Source organism: Amphiprion ocellaris, chromosome 24 (genome assembly GCF_022539595.1).
Source record: "Amphiprion ocellaris isolate individual 3 ecotype Okinawa chromosome 24, ASM2253959v1, whole genome shotgun sequence".
Classification (NCBI taxonomy): Eukaryota; Metazoa; Chordata; class Actinopteri; family Pomacentridae; genus Amphiprion; species Amphiprion ocellaris.
Window position 1 is genome coordinate 17042591 of NC_072789.1, and position 19285 is coordinate 17061875.

Sequence of the window (19285 nt, forward strand, 5' to 3'; positions counted from 1 at the left end):
CAGAGGCTTTCTGGCAGAGTTTTTGTCTTGGGAGGCCAAAAAAGGAGGAGACTGGCGATGGCACTGGCTGTTCGGGGTCTCAGAGAAAAAGAAGGAGGTGAACAAAAACCTGCTAAACATTGTCCTTGGATTGGCCAGACATGTGACTGTCGTGGCAAGGAACTATGCCTTATTTGAGGACAAAGAAATCAATAGGTGGAGCTTATTTAAAAATATGCTCAAGTCACACATCAGAATATTTCAGGATGAAAGTGACTTTGAAGAGGTGTTTATGAACCATGCAAAGCTTTTGCTTCATGGGGAGGGGAAAAAATGTCTTTCAGTTTTAAAGAGAGTATGTTAAAAAAGGAATCATGGTTTTTTTGACAGTGTTTTTTATTTTTGATTTATGGGTTTTTGTTTGTGTATAGAAGACAATTTTAAAAGTCAAATGATTTACTTTGTAAGGGAACCTTGGTTTTTTTGAGGGGTGGGGGGGGTTTCTTTGAAATGTTTGAGTGGGTGTCAAATGTTTATAAACTGTTTGGGCTGTGGATGAGAGGATGTGACACCCAAGTGGGAGGGTGAGGTGTTTTTTTTTTTTTTGTTTGTTTAAGGAATTGTCCGTTTTATGAAATTGTCAGGTTTGTGTTTTTGTTTTTTGTGTGTGTGTAAGGTATGTAAATATTGTTTGAAGCTTTTTTAGGATGATGTGTAAAATAATGTGAAATGAAATCTTTTGTCAGAATTTTGTACTTTTGATAATAAAAGATTAAAAAAAAAAAAAAAATACTGTCATGAGGAGACGTAAAAAGCTTACAGCACCTGGTATTCCCAGGCGGTCTCCCATCCAAGTACTAACCAGGCCCGACCCTGCTTAGCTTCCGAGATCAGACGAGATCGGGCGTATTCAGGCTGGTATGGCCGTAAGCGACAGCAGTACTCGCTTACGGGCCTTTTCTACGTGTCCGTCTTCACCATCCCCTGAGTCATGATGTCCATGTGAACGTGACAAGAAGCTCTCAACACACTTTGTCCACCATGGCAGTAAAGAGCCGCCGTTACACAACAAGTTATTGATTGTAGCATCACCTTCAGCCCAACATGAAAACGTTTGTGACACAGAAACACGTCAGCGACGATAAATCACCTCACATCTTTTATCCTCATCTCTCACCCTTGTATATATTGTAAATATTATTACTATTGTTCTATTATTATTTTATTCTTATCACTACGTCTACTGTTACATAAGCTGCTGTAACAATGTAAATTTTCCCTGGAGTGGGGAGAAATAAAGAACTTTATCTTATCTTATCTTATCACACCATGTACAACAGTGTCGCAGAGACAGGCTCCTGCAATGGACATTTTCACTCATTTTTAGTGTTTGTTTAGGAAGCTCTACAAGGTAAAAAAAAAAAAAAAAAAAAAGAAAATAAAAAGACGTAACTAAAAAAATAAAAGATATACCGCCACGTCTTGTCACAGCATCTATAAAACTGTGGTTAGTTACCAAGTCCTTCGCTTACGGCCATACCAGCCTGAATACGCCCGATCTCGTCTGATCTCGGAAGCTAAGCAGGGTAGGGCCTGGTTAGTACTTGGATGGGAGACCGCCTGGGAATACCAGGTGCTGTAAGCTTTTTACATCTCCTCACAACCTGCACAGGACGCTGTTGCTCATTCTCTGGAGACAGCTGGCAACTAAAACCTCTCTGGGTTATTAAAAGCCAACAAGTGAACTGATTCTGCCTCCACGTCTGCAGGAGACCTTCTCTGTTTCTTGGTTCCTCCTCCGACCACCAGGTGGCGCCTCCTGCTTTCAATTGAGGCTGTATGAGAGAAAGTTGAGGTGGATCAGCTGCAGCTTATGCTGCTTTGTTGTTGCTTCTGTTGTGGCTGTACAGTGGCTCCAGATACAGGATGCAGGACACTGAATCCAGGTGAGCTCAATCAATTCACTTTGATTTATTGAGCAACATTTGTCATCTCACAGCGCAGAACATAGTAAGGTACAGACCTGATGAATTCCAAACAGAGGACAGAAAAGCCAACAATCCAGAGTTGCCTTTGGACTCCCAATGAGCTCCAGTCAATCAGTGAATGAACCAACTGGCAGATAGTTTGAAAGCATCAAATGTGACAATAATCACAGAGACACAACAGCTGAGTCATTTCTGGTGCTTTATTCAACCAAATACAAACTAAAGTAGGTTTATTCTGTGTTGTCTCTGCACTCCTTCATGTTGGAGTTGACATCAAATAATGATTCCAGACTTTAAAAGCTTCAAGTTTTAATCTGAGGCTTCAACAGATGCTGCTGCTGGTTTTAAAGTCAATTAGTTCAAGATTCTCTCTGAGTGACTTTTTCTTGTGATGTTTGCTGCTGCGTCATTTTACAGTTTTTCTCAGTCGCTTTGGTACATTTCTCGAATCATTTGCAAAACAGTAAGTGCATTTCTCAAAACAATTTGTACAAATAGCAAAACACCATGGATTACCTGCAAAAGCCAGTCTCTTGCTCAAAATCCTTAGTTCATCTCTCAAAAGTAAATATCTGTGTCAGTGAACATGTCAGTGGCATCAGAATGACCAGTCCTGGTGTCATTGTGTGGATCAGACAGTCAGATTGCTGAGTCATGTTGTCTTTATAACAGTGTTCTCTGGAGGGATGTTCTGATGTAAACTATGGCTAAAGTTTTGATGACAGTTATTGTAAATTGTAAGTTACTCCTTAGTGTATGTGGGAGATTGACTGCAAGAGACTGGACAATATTCACATTTACACTTTTACTGTTTGTGTTGTAATCTGTTGACAGACCACATCATTGCAATACAGAAAGGAGAACAGCACTGCAGAGCACAAAGAAAAAACAAAAAACAAAAGTAGAAATCATCGGACAATCTCCTGAGGGAAAACTGTACATGCAGCTGGAGGAATTCCAGTTCAGTCTTCCTACACTTCCTGATGTTCCTGTCTGTTGGGACACAAATTCTCATCCACTTCATGAATATCTTCTCTTGTGTCTTTGAGCGATTTCAGAAAACTCTAACCCTTCACACATTTCCCTTTGTTAGAGAAAGTCAAGATTCACCTTGGAGCAATTTACCAATTCAGGACAGATTTCAGAAAAAAAAGTCTACTGGAAAAGTCTAGAAACATCCTGACATTATGACAACTTGTTGAACCATTTTGCATGTAAAGACTGATGTGATGAACTAATGCCTAACTGGGCAGTGAGACTATTCAACAGAGACCCATTAGAATACATTCTGATCAACATGACATAAGCAGCTGATAATGTAGGAAACAGCAGAGAATTGTACAGAATCATTTGCATGGATGAACCAAAGCATTTGCAACTTGTTCAAAGAAATGAGAAACTGCTTTTTTGATGTGCACAAGTGACACAATGATGTGAAGATTGAATGAGTAGTTTTGAGAATTTCAGTTCTGATCTGAGAAATGAAGCAAAGCGACTGAGAAAAACTGTAAATTCCAGTAAGTTGTAAAGGTGTTCTGGGGATGTGAGCATTCTTTGTCTCCCAGCTGCTCCTGTCTCAAAGTGCACAGCTGCAATGTACTGGTTCCTGTTTTCTTTTTCTGAGCTGATAAGATGGTGTAGCTGTGCATTTCAAATAGCTGGACAAACTTCTACTTGGTTGGATGAAGCCTTTAAAAACACAAGTTCTTGTGTGTGAGTGAACTCTAAGAAGTCCAGATCCAGAGGCAGGCGTCTGAATGAAGGAAGTGATGTTGTCAGATCATGTAGAAATCAGTTTCCTGCTTCGTTGCCCTGACAACAGTGATGTCACGGCCCTACCTGTTCCTCAAATTAGTTCTGCTTTTACCGTCTTCATGTCGCAGCTTCTTTTCTCCATCTGAATGTGAGTAAAACACTTTAAACTGTTTTTTATCTTTTATATATCTATAGAACATAAAACTGATTGAATCATTCATCTTATTTTAACTCTAAAACAACGTTGTTTTGGCACAATTAAAACATTAAATCATTTTTTTCCCCAAAGCCAAATCTTCAGACATGTTGTTCCCAACCAGCAGGAGTTATCAAACTGATGCTGAAATCAATCTGTTTTATCAGTAAATATCATTTGTATTTGTCAGGCAGTTCTAAACATGAGTTGTTCTTATCAGCAGAACTTCAGTGCAACAGTTGTAGGATGGAAATGCTTTGAACATTTGATTTTTCAACAACACACATAGAACAAGAACATATTGTGGACCAAACAGTGGTGGGAAAAAGTTTTGGGACTCCCCATGTATTTGTGAAATACTGCATTAAGAATCCCTCTGAGGTCTTCAAGTGTAATTTCTTTTAGTTCAGTCACAGCCAGAATACTAAACACATCCTAAAAAGACATTAAAAACTGAAAACTGATTGGTTCCATGTTGAGTTTTGGGTCATTTTGGTTCCAGTGATCCACTAATGAAGGTCCTGCTTTTTCTTAAAAGACACAATTTTAGTTTCTGTGCTTCATGTCTTTATAAAGCAGCACATCAGAAAGTTCTTCAGAGATAAAAATGACTAAAACAGAGAACCTAACACAGGAAACATGAGTGAAGACACAGATTCTCGGACGGGAAGGGTGCAGCTGTAACCACATGAACAGGAAGTGCAGATGCAGTCCTTCAGCAGTTGGATTCACTCCTCAGAAATACAGACCAACCAACAGCTGGAAGACAAACCAACATCTGGACGTCCAAGAGTTTCTTCAGCAAGAAATGACCTCATCCTGATCCACATGGAAAACCAGCCAATGACATGACAGGAGCTTCAGCAGCAGTGGTCAAACCAAACTGGTGTCCAGTGTTCCACCAGACTTTTAGATCATGGCTGAAGGTCCTACAAGGCTGACAAGAAGCCCCTGACCAATGAGAGACAGAGATTAGCCCGGCATTGTTGGACCAAGAATGAAGAACTGGACAACCAGGAAGTGGAAGAAGATTCTGTGATCAGATGAGTCCAAAGTTGGTCCAAAATAACTCAAAACTACTCCAAAGTGAATTAAAAAATTCCAAAATGACTCAAATTTTTTTCCAAAATGACTTTAAACTGTCTGAATGTGATCTGGAATGAGTTTGAAATTCATCTAAAATTACTCAAAATTATTCAAGATTTGTTTAAAATAGCTCAAAATAAGTTAAAACTAGTTAAAATATGTCAAAGAATTCTTAAATTTTGTCCAAAATTACTTAAACTTTGTGACAAATCAGATGACAAATCTGAATAAAATGACTAGAAAAGTTAGTAGATCTGCCCTTGTTTCTAGCTGCTGTTAGTTTAGTTCCAGCAGCAGAAATGTGGCTCCACAGCTCCGTGTTCGTTCCTTCATGGGACTAAAAAGTTGTCCGTTAGCGGCTAAAATCTGTGAATGTGTATGAAGTTTGAGGAGAAACGTCCCTAAACTGATGTAGTTAAGTTTAGGGACGTAGTTCAGAAGTGTATCAGTGATTCCATTCTAGGGAAAGTTAACTGTCAGGGATTTACAGCCTGATGGGAGTTTCTGCTTTCATGAACCACAGGGTTTGTAGAAGTTGTGTTGGATGTTGAGAGACATGAAAAAGGTTGAATGTTGAAATAATCCGTCACATGAAATGAGTGGGAATCAGCCTGTAAAATGTGCTCTTATTGTGAAACTCTGCCTGCTGCTTCCTCATAGGTGGAGTCCTGACTGGTTCCAGGAAACAGATCACCTGTCTGAGCGTCCATATCACAAGGATGGGTGTAAAGCTAACTGCTAGGCTAGCGCTCACAGTTAGCCTCCCTTATCAGTCTGAACGTGGCTGTCGAGCACACCAGCTCATGTGACTTTTTTTTTTCGTCAAACAGGTACGAGAATAGCTGTTCTTATGAGACTTGTTTTGTTCTGTAATGTGTTGGATAAAACAGAGAAGTTTCTGGATGCTTTTTATTTATTTTGCTGTTGAAATATTTTATTTATTTGAGATTATTTTTCTAAGTATTATATTTGTATAAATATTTGTTTGTCTTAACTTATTTTGATCAATATGTTGTATAATTGTTTCTTTTGTGAGACATTGGTTATTTTCTATATTTTTGTACATGTATATTTTTATATGGCCAGAAAGAGGAGATTCACCGCTGAGAGCCACCAGCTCATGTGTGATTTTTTTTATTCTAACAGAGTCGTAACCTGCATGGTCAGAAAATAAAAGTGATCCAGAGAACAGACCTGGTCCTGAGAATCACTTTATTTCATAAGACACAACGCAGTGAGTGAAAACCACATGGGTTACATAAGACACACCATAAATTAATACCAAAATAATCAACAAAATTAAGCAAATGAATATTTATACACAAATCTAATGTTACACAGTCATTGGAGCAAAGAGCCAATGAAAGCCATCATTGATCTGATCAGTAGACTGACTGTAAATCTGATCAATCAACAATCAGCTGGAAGGTTTTGGTGTTTCATCACTTCCTGTTTTAGGATTCTATGCCTCTACAAAGACATACAGAACTATGAAATGTCTCTGAAATCACTTGCAGCAGTAAAAACTCTGATCTTTCCGTCTCACTATCTGCACACTGAGCTCTGCAGCATCTTCAAGAAGGATGGAGATGTTTCCAGAGAGCTGATTGGTCAATAGCAGGTGTTTTAGTTGATCTGTTATCTGGTTCAGCATCAGTGCGCCCCATTCTGGTTCCCCTCAGTGTTGCTGTCATTGATCCTGTAGGATTAACTGCAGTCCTGCTGCTACACAACAACCTCCACCACACCAGCAACACAACTGTTCATTAACTGCTGACATTTTCTTTGACTTTATCAGGGAGACACGATGACATCAGAGGTGCTCTTGAACATCCTGGATGATCTGGATGATGATCAGCTGTCTAAATTCCAGTGGTTCCTGCAGAAACCCAACAATGTTCAAGGCCTCCCAGCCATCACAAAGAGCCGACTACAGACACTAGACAGGTGTAAAACTGTGGATGTGATGGTGGAGACTTATGGACTTCAGAGAGCTGTGCAGGTGACCAGGGTGGTTTTAGAGAAGATCTCCAGAAATGATCTGCTGCAGAGGTTTCCTGCCAGCAGCTCAGGACCAGAAGGTCAGTCACAAGACAAGAACAACATGATATCATTACAGTCAGAAAGATGCATGATGGTGCTGCTACAGTTTGATAGAGTTCAGGTTCTGTCAGTTTTTCCTGAGTCCACATGTAAGATCAGTTCCTCTGTAAAATCTACTGATCAACCTACTGACTGAATGCTGCCCCCTGCTGTTTAAACCTTGATAGAACACCAAAATTAGTTCTGTATGAGCTGACCTTCTGTGGAAGCAAAGCATGTCCCACCTGTCCTCACCAAATTATGAGTCGATCAGACAGTTTCTGAAGATTCTTCATTCATACTGTTTAGCTGGGAGTGATCCTGCAGTTTACAACCAGAGGGAAGCTGACCAATCAGCTCTCAGTAAGGGCAGAACAATGTTGTTGAAGCAGCTGCATTCCAAATCACAAAACCTTTAAAATCTGAATACATGCTACAGTTGTCCTCACAAAGTATTCACTGTGTCCTGCAGTGTGCATCCAATTAGAACATACTACTTCATAATATGGAGCCTTAAACTCTGACTATCCCAGTCTGTAGTAATGTGGTGTCATCTGACTGTGAGCTCTCAGCAGCTCAAACTTATTTCTATTTCCATGACACACTGTTAAGTGCTATGACTGTTCATAGAATGTGGGTCAGAACGGCCAGAAAAACATGTTAGTTTGCATTCTATAAAATCAGTTTGAATGTGGTCAGACATCTGGGTATTTCTGACATACTACATTTAACATAATATGTACTGGGACGTACTACATCTTTTACTGTGCGTACCATCTGGCATGTTAGTATGTAGTACTATGTAACATTACGTTATACTTTTAAACCATCAACAACCTCCCAGCGACCTACCACACTGAAAATGTCAAGTCTTCAGAGGGTTTGGATGGAGCAATAAGGCAGCCATGTTAGCTGACTATTTTAAGGGGACACTGTTGCTGCATCCTGGGCTTAGCTCCACCCTGGATGACTGTGGCTGCTTTAAAAAGACAGCCCTTCTTCCCTCTATAGCAGAATGATGATGAGGTGAAGCCAGAACACTCTGTTCTTCAGAATGGTCTGGATATGTCAGACTAATGTCAGAGTAACATCAGGTTTTACTTTGAAGGAGCAGTTTGGTGTCAGAAAACCAGAGTTAATCAACACCATAAACTCATCAATAAATGTCAACATAAAGTCCCTTCTAAGTCTGCTGTAAGTGAAATAAATGAAAGCAGTAAGCAGTGGAGAATATAACATGTGATCTCTGTCTGTCAGTTCATGTCAGTGATGTTGGGGAGACTTCAGAGAACAGAGAACCTTCCTCCTTTCAGACTCAGCCTCCTCTTCCTCACACTGAAGGTAAAACTGATGGATTCTTGGTCTGTAAAGAAAGATGGCAGCAGTTCCTCATGCCTGAAATGGAAGCTGAGTTTCAGCAGGTTGTTTTGTACAACACAGAACAGTGGTTGTCTATGGAGTTGCATGAGGCAGCAGTTTGTAGTGTAGCTGTAGCATAACGGTCAGTTTTATGGCTGGTGATCCTCAAATCCAATTTTCTAAACTGGTGCCCATTTTAAGCTAATTTCTGAGCCTTTTGATGATGAAGAAAACTGGACTCACTGACACCTTGACTGTCTTCAGTTTCTCTATAGGAAAGACCTACATGTTCAGTGTTATGATGGTCTGTCTCTCTTCTATTAATTGCCTTTTCCTCTTCTTTTTTATAGCAACACACTACTTTCTTCAGTACAGTACTGTTCAAATAATGCTCTGGAGGGTTCCACAGTGTGTTCCAACACAATTTTATGCAGACAGAGGGGGTTGGAAGAAATCTAGAAAAGTTGGGACACCTGTAGGATTTGGTAGCACCAACTTTCAAGGCTTGATCAACCTCCATTGCTGCAGAACAACTTTAAGTTGTTAAACCATTTCTGTTGCCTGAAAAAGGCCTTTTTGTTTAATTCTAAAATGTACATTATTTGTCAGTTTTGGGTAACCTAACCTTTTTTTAACCTCTAGCAGTTCACCACTTACCTTTGAACCATTTCAAGCTACTCAATGGACATGAACTACTTGAATTTCAAGACAAAAATGGAAAAATTGGGGCATTCTAAAACATTTGACAGGTAGTGTACTTTGATAAGGGCCCCAGTGAGCCCAGAACAGGGCTGCTGGTCCAGCTCTCTTTTTTTTAGGTTCCACTGACTAAAGGGTCTTTCCCTAATAGGAACTCTAAGGACAGCTTAAATTGTCCTTCAGGTTACCCACCTACCTTCTGACTGCCTCCATAGTTAACCATCTGGGTAGCCCTTTAGCGGAGTTGCCCTTTCAGTCAGTTTTTTCAGTCACTTTCCTCCAAATGATCAGGGTAAGTTGCTGCATTATGTGTAGAGTTTAGGATGAAACCCCCAGAAATACGTTTAGAAAAATCTCACACACACATTTGCCCAACTTTTTGGCAAATTAAAAGTCCAAGGTCTTTGTAGTTGCTTACTTGCTTGCATTTTTCCAACAAAACAGATTTTTGTAGACACACACCTCACACTGTTCCCTTCATGTTTGACACAGATGAGACTGTTCCGGTACCAGAACCACGTCCCATCAGATATTACCAACAGAAGCTTCAATCAAACTTCCAGGACACGTTTAAGGTTACAACAGAGGGGTGGGAAGAAGATGAGCAGCTTCTGGTTGATATCTACACAGAGCTGTACATCACAGCTGGCCGGGACGTGCACGTCAACACACAGCATGAGGTCCTACAGATTGACAAGGTGTGGAAGCCATCAGACACAGAGACACAGATCCAACCCAGAGACATTTTCAAGCATCCCTCTGGAAAAGACATACCCATCAGAACAGTGCTGACCAATGGGATTGCAGGGATTGGAAAAACATTCCTCGTGCACAAGTTTGTGTTGGACTGGGCCGAAGAAAGAACCAATCAAGACGTGCATCTTATTTTCCCGTTCACTTTCCGTGCCCTGAATTCACTGCAGGGAAAAGAGTTTGGTTTGGCAGAGCTCATTCATGACTGTATCCATGAAACTAAAGACATCACAGTGGAGGCTCTGAATTACATCTTTACAGCTCTGCAGTCATCAGGAACCAGCAGCTACAAGAAGAGCAGATTCAAACTGCTGTTTGTGTTTGATGGACTGGACGAGAATCGCCTTCATCTGGACTTTGATGTCAACAACATTCCCTCCGTGGACGTAACAAAGTCAACTAAAATAGAAGTCCTGCTGAGCGGACTAATCAGTGGAAAACTGTTGCGCTCAGCTCGCCTCTGGATAACCACACGACCTGCAGCAGCCAATCAGATCCCTCAAAACCTCGTCAACACTACAACAGAGGTCAGAGGGTTCACCGACCCACAGAAGGAGGAGTACTTCAGGAAGAGATCCAGAGATGAGGAGGAGGCCAGCAGCATCATCTCCCACATGAAGAAGTCACGAAGCCTCCACATCATGTGCCACATCCCAGTGTTCTGCTGGATCACTGCTACAGTTCTGGAGGAGCTGCTGAGAACCAGAGAGGGAGGAGATCTGCCCAGAACCCTGACTGAGATGTACATAGAGTTTCTAAGATTTCAGATTGATCACACACAAAAAAAGTACGGTCTAGAGAAGTGCATTCAGTACATTAAATCATTAGCTAAACTGGCTTTTGAACAGCTGCAAAAGGGCAACCTGATCTTCTATGAGAAAGATCTGAGAGACAGTGGCATCGATGTGAGTGAAGCCTCAGTGTACTCAGGAGTGTTCACAGAGATCTTCAAAGAAGAGCGAAGACGGAAAAAGAAAGACAAGATGTTCAGCTTCGTCCATCTGAGTGTTCAGGAGTTTCTGGCTGCTCTTCATGTCCATCTGACCTTCATCAACACTGGAATCAACCTGCTGGAAGAAGAACGAACAACCTTCAAGAAGCTGAAAGTATTTCTGAAGAAACCTGAACTAAAACATCTCCACCAGAGAGCCTTGGACGAGGCCTTACAGAGTCCAAACGGACACCTGGACTTGTTCCTGCGCTTCCTCCTGGGTCTGTCACTGCCGACCAATCAGAATCTCCTACCAGGCCTACTGACGCAGACAACAAGCAGCTCACAGATCAATCAGAAAACAGTCAAGTACATCAAGAAGAAGATCAGTGAGAATGTGTCTGTAGAGAGAAGCATCAATCTGTTCCACTGTCTGAATGAACTGAAGGATGTTTCTCTAGAGGAGGAGATCCAACAGTCCCTGAGATCAGGACGTCTGTCCACAGATGAACTGTCTCCTGCTCAGTGGTCAGCTCTGGTCTTCATCTTACTGTCATCAGGAGAAGATCTGGATGTGTTTGACCTGAAGAAATACTCTGCTTCAGAGGAGGCTCTTCTGAGGCTGCTGCCAGTGGTCAAAGCCTCCAAGAAAGTTGTGTAAGTAGTTGGAGACTGAAGATACTTTTTCATTGTGCTGCTGTTTCATCAGTTTAATCTGCTTTTCGTCTCTTCAGACTGAGTGGCTGTAATCTGTCAGAGAGAAGCTGTGGAGCTCTGTCCTCAGTCCTCAGCTCCCAGTCCTCCAGTGTGACAGAGCTGGACCTGACTAACAACAACCTGCAGGATTCAGGAGTGGAGAGTCTTTCTGCTGGACTGGAGAGTCCACACTGTAAACTGGAAGCTCTCAGGTCAGGACTCATCAACCTGTTCAACTGATGACCATTTAAAATGTGTTTTTATTTATGATGAGCAGAACAGCTGAGGTGGGAGGTTTTCTGTATTTGTATGACTCAGATCAGTTGTGTTACTGACCTTTAGCACTAGTTTCTCTTAATGAGGCCTCTTCCACTACAGGAACTGAACAACCTGGAACCTGCATCACAGAACCAGAACCTGTAAGAATCTGTGAAGTCTTGGTTCCAGGTTCTGTTTTAGTTTCCACTGTTTTACAAATAGAATGTTTCAGACAGGTGTTGATCAAAACGAAACACCAGAACAAACATTTCATGTTCACACTTGAACTTGTTTTATGGCTCTACTCCAGGTTGTTTTCTCCTGACTAGATCCTTGCTTGTGTTCTTTCTACTCTCAGATGTTCATCGATTTAGACAAAAGCGTTTGATAAATGAAACTGTAGTATGTTCATTTTATTCAATGAATGAACTCAGTGCAGTTCAGCTGGTGGACAGTTGGACTGTTGTTTACATTCTCATTTGAGGTTCAGGTCCAATTCCTTTTCAGCACTGGAGCCCAAAAAGCCACTGAAGCAGTGTTGCCTTCTGTCTCCACTGAGATTAAAGAGATCCTCAGTTCAAACCATCTTAATCTACTCTTATGGTCTAGAGAGATTTGGGGTGATTGCTGAAAGCAGAGGTGAGAGGGTCCAGATAGGAAGGTCTAGGTGTCAAAGAGAAATAGACAGACTGGTAAAGGAAAGGAGGCAGTTAAGGAAGCAGTGGAGGAAGGCATCAGAAGAAGAAAGGGAGGAAATTAATGTGTTGCAGGAGGAACCAAGAAGCAGGTTAGCAGTACTCAGAAGGGCAGAACACCTTAGGGAGAAGAGAAAGAACAATGAATGTGCAATGAATGTTATCATTTTTTAGGAACCCTTTTAGGTTTGTGAAGGGCATGTTCAATCAGGAAGAAGGAGGGCAGCTTAAGGCAGCAAAGTCAGAGGTTGAAGAGTATTTGAGGTTGACGTATTCCAATTCAGAGGACAATAGGAACATAGGTCTTGGGAGGCCAAAAAAGGAGGAGACTGGCGATGGCACTGGCTGTTCAGGGTCTCAGAGAAAAAGAATTAGGTGAACAAAAATCTGCTAAACATTGTCCTTGGATTGGCCAGACATGTGACTGTCGTAGCAAGGAACTATGCCTTATTTGAGGACAAAGAAATCAGTAGGTGGAGCTTATTTAAAAATATGCTCAAGTCACACATCAGAATATTTCAGGATGAAAGTGACTTTGAAGAGGTGTTTATGAACCATGCAAAGCTTTTGCTTCATGGGGAGGGGAACAAAATTGTCTTTCAGTTTTAAAGAGAGTATGTTAAAAAAGGGAATCATGGTTTTTTTTGACTGTGTTTTTATTTTTGATTTATGGGTTTTTGTTTGTGTATAGAAGACAATTTTAAAAGTCAAATGAGTTACTTTGTAAGGGAACCTTGGTTTTTTTTTTGAGGGGTGGGGGGGTTCTTTGAAATGTTTGAGCGGGTGGTCAATGGGTATAAATTGTTTGAGCTGTGGATGAGAGGGTGTGACACCCAAGTGGGAGGGTGAGGTGTTTTTTTTTTTTGTTTAAGGAATTGTCCGTTTTATGAAATTGTCAGGTTTGTGTTTTTGTTTTTTGTGTGTGTGAAAGGTATGTAAATATTGTTTGAAGCTTTTTTAGGATGATGTGTAAAATAATGTGAAATGAAATCTTTTGTCAGAATTTTGTACTTTTGATAATAAAAGATTAAAAACAAAAGAAAAAAATACTGTCATGAGGAGACGTAAAAAGTTTACAGCACCTGGTATTCCCAGGCGGTCTCCCATCCAAGTACTAACCAGGCCCGACCCTGCTTAGCTTCCGAGATCAGACGAGATCGGGCGTATTCAGGCTGGTATGGCCGTAAGCGACAGCAGTACTCGCTTACGGGCCTTTTCTACGTGTCCGTCTTCACCATCCCCTGAGTCCTGATGTCCATGTGAACGTGACAAGAAGCTCTCAACACGCTCACACACTTTGTCCACCATGACAGTAAAAAGCCGCCGTTACACAACAAGGTATTGATTGTAGCATTACCTTCAGCCCAACATGAAAACGTTTGTGACACAGAAACACGTCAGCGACGATAAATCACCTCACATCACACCATGTACAACAGTGTCGCAGAGACAGGCTCCTGCAAAGGACATTTTCACTCAATTTTAGTGTTTGTTTAAGAAGCTCTACAAGGGGAAAAAAAGAAAAGAAAAAGACGTAACTAAAAAATAAAAGATATACCACCACGTCTTGTCACAGCATCTATAAAACTGTGGTTAGTTACCAAGTCCTTCGCTTACGGCCATACCAGCCTGAATACGCCCGATCTCGTCTGATCTCGGAAGCTAAGCAGGGTCGGGCCTGGTTAGTACTTGGATGGGAGACCGCCTGGGAATACCAGGTGCTGTAAGCTTTTTACATCTCCTCACAACCTGCACAGGACGCTGTTGTTCATTCTCTGGAGACAGCTGGCTGTCAACTAAAACCTCTCTGGGTTATTAAAAGCCAACGAGTGAACTGATTCTGCCTCCACGTCTGCAGGAGACCTTCTCTGTTTCTTGGTTCCTCCTCCGACCACCAGGTGGCGCCTCCTGCTTTCAATTGAGGCTGTATGTGAGAAAGTTAAGGTGGATCAGCTGCAGCTGATGCTGCTTTGTTGTTACTTCTGTTGTGGCTGTACAGTGGCTCCAGATACAGGATGCAGGACACTGAATCCAGGTGAGCTCAATCAATTCACTTTGATTTATTGAGCAACATTTGTCATCTCACAGCGCAGAACATAGTAAGGTACAGACCTTATGAATTCCAAACAGAGGACAGAAAAGCCAACAATCCAGAGTTGCCTTTGGACTCCCAATGAGCTCCAGTTAATCAGTGAATGAACCAACTGGCAGATAGTTTGAAAGCATCAAATGTGACAATAATCACAGAGACACAACAGCTGAGTCATTTCTGGTGCTTTATTCAACCAAATACAAACTAAAGTAGGTTTATTCTGTGTTGTCTCTGCACTCCTTCATGTTGGAGTTGACATCAAATAATGATTCCAGACTGTAAAAGCTTCAAGTTTTAATCTGAGGCTTCAACAGATGCTGGTGCTGGTTTTAAAGTGAATTAGTTCAAGATTCTCTCTGAGTGACTTTTTCTTGTGATGTTTGCTGCTGCGTCATTTTACAGTTTTTCTCAGTCGCTTTGGTACATTTCTCGAATCATTTGCAAAACAGTAAATGCATTTCTCAAAACAGTTTGTACAAATAGCAAAACACCATGGATTACCTGCAAAAGCCAGTCTCTTGCTCAAAATCCTTAGTTCATCTCTCAAAAGTAAATATCTGTGTCAGTGAACATGTCAGTGGATCAGAATGACCAGTCCTGGTGTCATTGTGTGGATCAGACAGTCAGATTGCTGAGTCATGTTGTCTTTATAACAGTGTTCTCTGGAGGGATGTTCTGATGTAAACTATGGCTAAAGTTTTGATGACAATTATTGTAAATTGTAAGTTACTCCTTAGTGTATGTGGGAGATTGACTGCAAGAGACTGGACAAGATTCACATTTACACTTTTACTGTTTGTGCTGTAATCTGTTGACAGACCACATCATTGCAATACAGAAAGGAGAACAACACTGCAGAGCACAAAGAAAAAACAAAAAACAAAAGTAGAAATCATCGGACAATCTCCTGAGGGAAAACTGTACATGCAGCTGGAGGAATTCCAGTGCAGTCTTCCTACACCTCCTGATGTTCCTGTCTGTTGGGACACAAATTCTCATCCACTTCATGAATATCTTCTCTTGTGTCTTTGAGCGATTTCAGAAAACTCTAACCCTTCACACATTTCCCTTTGTTAGAGAAAGTCAAGATTCACCTGGGAGCAATTTACCAATTCAGGACAGATTTCAGAAAAAAAAAGTCTACTGGAAAAGTCTAGAAACATCCTGACATTATGACAACTTGTTGAACCATTTTGCATGTAAAGACTGATGTGATGAACTAATGCCTAACTGGGCAGTGAGACTATTCAACAGAGACCCATTAGAATACATTCTGATCAACATGACATAAGCAGCTGATAATGTAGGAAACAGCAGAGAATTGTACAGAATCATTTGCATGGATGGACCAAAGCATTTGTAACTTGTTCAAAGAAATGAGAAACTGCTTTTTTGATGTGCACAAGTGACACAATGATGTGAAGATTGAATGAGTAGTTTTGAGAATTTCAGTTCTGATCTGAGAAATGAAGCAAAGCGACTGAGAAAAACTGTAAATTCCAGTAAGTTGTAAAGGTGTTCTGGGGATGTGAGCATTCTTTGTCTCCCAGCTGCTCCTGTCTCAAAGTGCACAGCTGCAATGTACTGGTTCCTGTTTTCTTTTTCTGAGCTGATAAGATGGTGTAGCTGTGCATTTCAAATAGCTGGACAAACTTCTACTTGGTTGGATGAAGCCTTTAAAAACACAAGTTCTTGTGTGTGAGTGAACTCTAAGAAGTCCAGATCCAGAGGCAGGCGTCTGAATGAAGGAAGTGATGTTGTCAGATCATGTAGAAATCAGTTTCCTGCTTCGTTGCCCTGACAACAGTGATGTCACGGCCCTACCTGTTCCTCAAATTAGTTCTGCTTTTACCGTCTTCATGTCGCAGCTTCTTTTCTCCATCTGAATGTGAGTAAAACACTTTAAACTGTTTTTTATCTTTTATATATCTATAGAACATAAAACTGATTGAATCATTCATCTTATTTTAACTCTAAAACAACGTTGTTTTGGCACAATTAAAACATTAAATCATTTTTTTCCCCAAAGCCAAATCTTCAGACATGTTGTTCCCAACCAGCAGGAGTTATCAAACTGATGCTGAAATCAATCTGTTTTATCAGTAAATATCATTTGTATTTGTCAGGCAGTTCTAAACATGAGTTGTTCTTATCAGCAGAACTTCAGTGCAACAGTTGTAGGATGGAAATGCTTTGAACATTTGATTTTTCAACAACACACATAGAACAAGAACATATTGTGGACCAAACAGTGGTGGGAAAAAGTTTTGGGACTCCCCATGTATTTGTGAAATACTGCATTAAGAATCCCTCTGAGGTCTTCAAGTGTAATTTCTTTTAGTTCAGTCACAGCCAGAATACTAAACACATCCTAAAAAGACATTAAAAACTGAAAACTGATTGGTTCCATGTTGAGTTTTGGGTCATTTTGGTTCCAGTGATCCACTAATGAAGGTCCTGCTTTTTCTTAAAAGACACAATTTTAGTTTCTGTGCTTCATGTCTTTATAAAGCAGCACATCAGAAAGTTCTTCAGAGATAAAAATGACTAAAACAGAGAACCTAACACAGGAAACATGAGTGAAGACACAGATTCTCGGACGGGAAGGGTGCAGCTGTAACCACATGAACAGGAAGTGCAGATGCAGTCCTTCAGCAGTTGGATTCACTCCTCAGAAATACAGACCAACCAACAGCTGGAAGACAAACCAACATCTGGACGTCCAAGAGTTTCTTCAGCAAGAAATGACCTCATCCTGATCCACATGGAAAACCAGCCAATGACATGACAGGAGCTTCAGCAGCAGTGGTCAAACCAAACTGGTGTCCAGTGTTCCACCAGACTTTTAGATCATGGCTGAAGGTCCTACAAGGCTGACAAGAAGCCCCTGACCAATGAGAGACAGAGATTAGCCCGGCATTGTTGGACCAAGAATGAAGAACTGGACAACCAGGAAGTGGAAGAAGATTCTGTGATCAGATGAGTCCAAAGTTGGTCCAAAATAACTCAAAACTACTCCAAAGTGAATTAAAAAATTCCAAAATGACTCAAATTTTTTTCCAAAATGACTTTAAACTGTCTGAATGTGATCTGGAATGAGTTTGAAATTCATCTAAAATTACTCAAAATTATTCAAGATTTGTTTAAAATAGCTCAAAATAAGTTAAAACTAGTTAAAATATGTCAAAGAATTCTTAAATTTTGTCCAAAATTACTTAAACTTTGTGACAAATCAGATGACAAATCTGAATAAAATGACTAGAAAAGTTAGTAGATCTGCCCTTGTTTCTAGCTGCTGTTAGTTTAGTTCCAGCAGCAGAAATGTGGCTCCACAGCTCCGTGTTCGTTCCTTCATGGGACTAAAAAGTTGTCCATTAGCGGCTAAAATCTGTGAATGTGTATAAAGTTTGAGGAGAAACGTCCCTAAACTGATGTAGTTAAGTTTAGGGACGTAGTTCAGAAGTGTATCAGTGATTCCATTCTAGGGAAAGTTAACTGTCAGGGATTTACAGCCTGATGGGAGTTTCTGCTTTCATGAACCACAGGGTTTGTAGAAGTTGTGTTGGATGTTGAGAGACATGAAAAAGGTTGAATGTTGAAATAATCCGTCACATGAAATGAGTGGGAATCAGCCTGTAAAATGTGCTCTTATTGTGAAACTCTGCCTGCTGCTTCCTCATAGGTGGAGTCCTGACTGGTTCCAGCAAACAGATCACCTGTCTGAGCGTCCATATCACAAGGATGGGTGTAAAGCTAACTGCTAGGCTAGCGCTCACAGTTAGCTTCCCTTATCAGTCTGAACGTGGCTGTCGAGCACACCAGCTCATGTGACTTTTTTTTTTCGTCAAACAGGTACGAGAATCACTATTATTATGAGACTTGTTTTGTTCTGTAATGTGTTGGATAAAACAGAGAAGTTTCTGGATGCTTTTTATTTATTTTGCTGTTGAAATATTTTATTTATTTGAGATTATTTTTCTAAGTATTATATTTGTATAAATATTTGTTTGTCTTAACTTATTTTGATCAATATGTTGTATAATTGTTTCTTTTGTGAGACATTGGTTATTTTCTATATTTTTGTACATGTATATTTTTATATGGCCAGAAAGAGGAGATTCACCGCTGAGAGCCACCAGCTCATGTGTGATTTTTTTTATTCTAACAGAGTCGTAACCTGCATGGTCAGAAAATAAAAGTGATCCAGAGAACAGACCTGGTCCTGAGAATCACTTTATTTCATAAGACACAACGCAGTGAGTGAAAACCACATGGGTTACATAAGACACACCATAAATTAATACCAAAATAATCAACAAAATTAAGCAAATGAATATTTATACACAAATCTAATGTTACACAGTCATTGGAGCAAAGAGCCAATGAAAGCCATCATTGATCTGATCAGTAGACTGACTGTAAATCTGATCAATCAACAATCAGCTGGAAGGTTTTGGTGTTTCATCACTTCCTGTTTTAGGATTCTATGCCTCTACAAAGACATACAGAACTATGAAATGTCTCTGAAATCACTTGCAGCAGTAAAAACTCTGATCTTTCCGTCTCACTATCTGCACACTGAGCTCTGCAGCATCTTCAAGAAGGATGGAGATGTTTCCAGAGAGCTGATTGGTCAATAGCAGGTGTTTTAGTTGATCTGTTATCTGGTTCAGCATCAGTGCGCCCCATTCTGGTTCCCCTCAGTGTTGCTGTCAT

General features: G+C 40.6%; 4 non-coding genes across 4 annotated transcripts; 2 read left to right on the forward strand and 2 right to left on the reverse strand.

Annotated features, from left to right (window-relative positions):
• Positions 1 to 792: 792 nt before the first annotated feature.
• On the reverse strand, positions 793 to 911 carry LOC111576458 (5S ribosomal RNA). The gene has a single exon (XR_002746821.2). It is a non-coding gene; the product is annotated as a 5S ribosomal RNA (ribosomal RNA).
• A 594-nt stretch (positions 912 to 1505) lies between these two features.
• LOC129348365 (5S ribosomal RNA) lies at positions 1506 to 1624 on the forward strand. Its single transcript, XR_008600901.1, has one exon. It is a non-coding gene; the product is annotated as a 5S ribosomal RNA (ribosomal RNA).
• Positions 1625 to 13547: 11923 nt separating this feature from the next.
• Positions 13548 to 13666, reverse strand: LOC111575763 (5S ribosomal RNA). Its single transcript, XR_002746763.2, has one exon. It is a non-coding gene; the product is annotated as a 5S ribosomal RNA (ribosomal RNA).
• A 422-nt stretch (positions 13667 to 14088) lies between these two features.
• Positions 14089 to 14207, forward strand: LOC111575762 (5S ribosomal RNA). The gene has a single exon (XR_002746762.1). It is a non-coding gene; the product is annotated as a 5S ribosomal RNA (ribosomal RNA).
• Positions 14208 to 19285: the final 5078 nt, after the last annotated feature.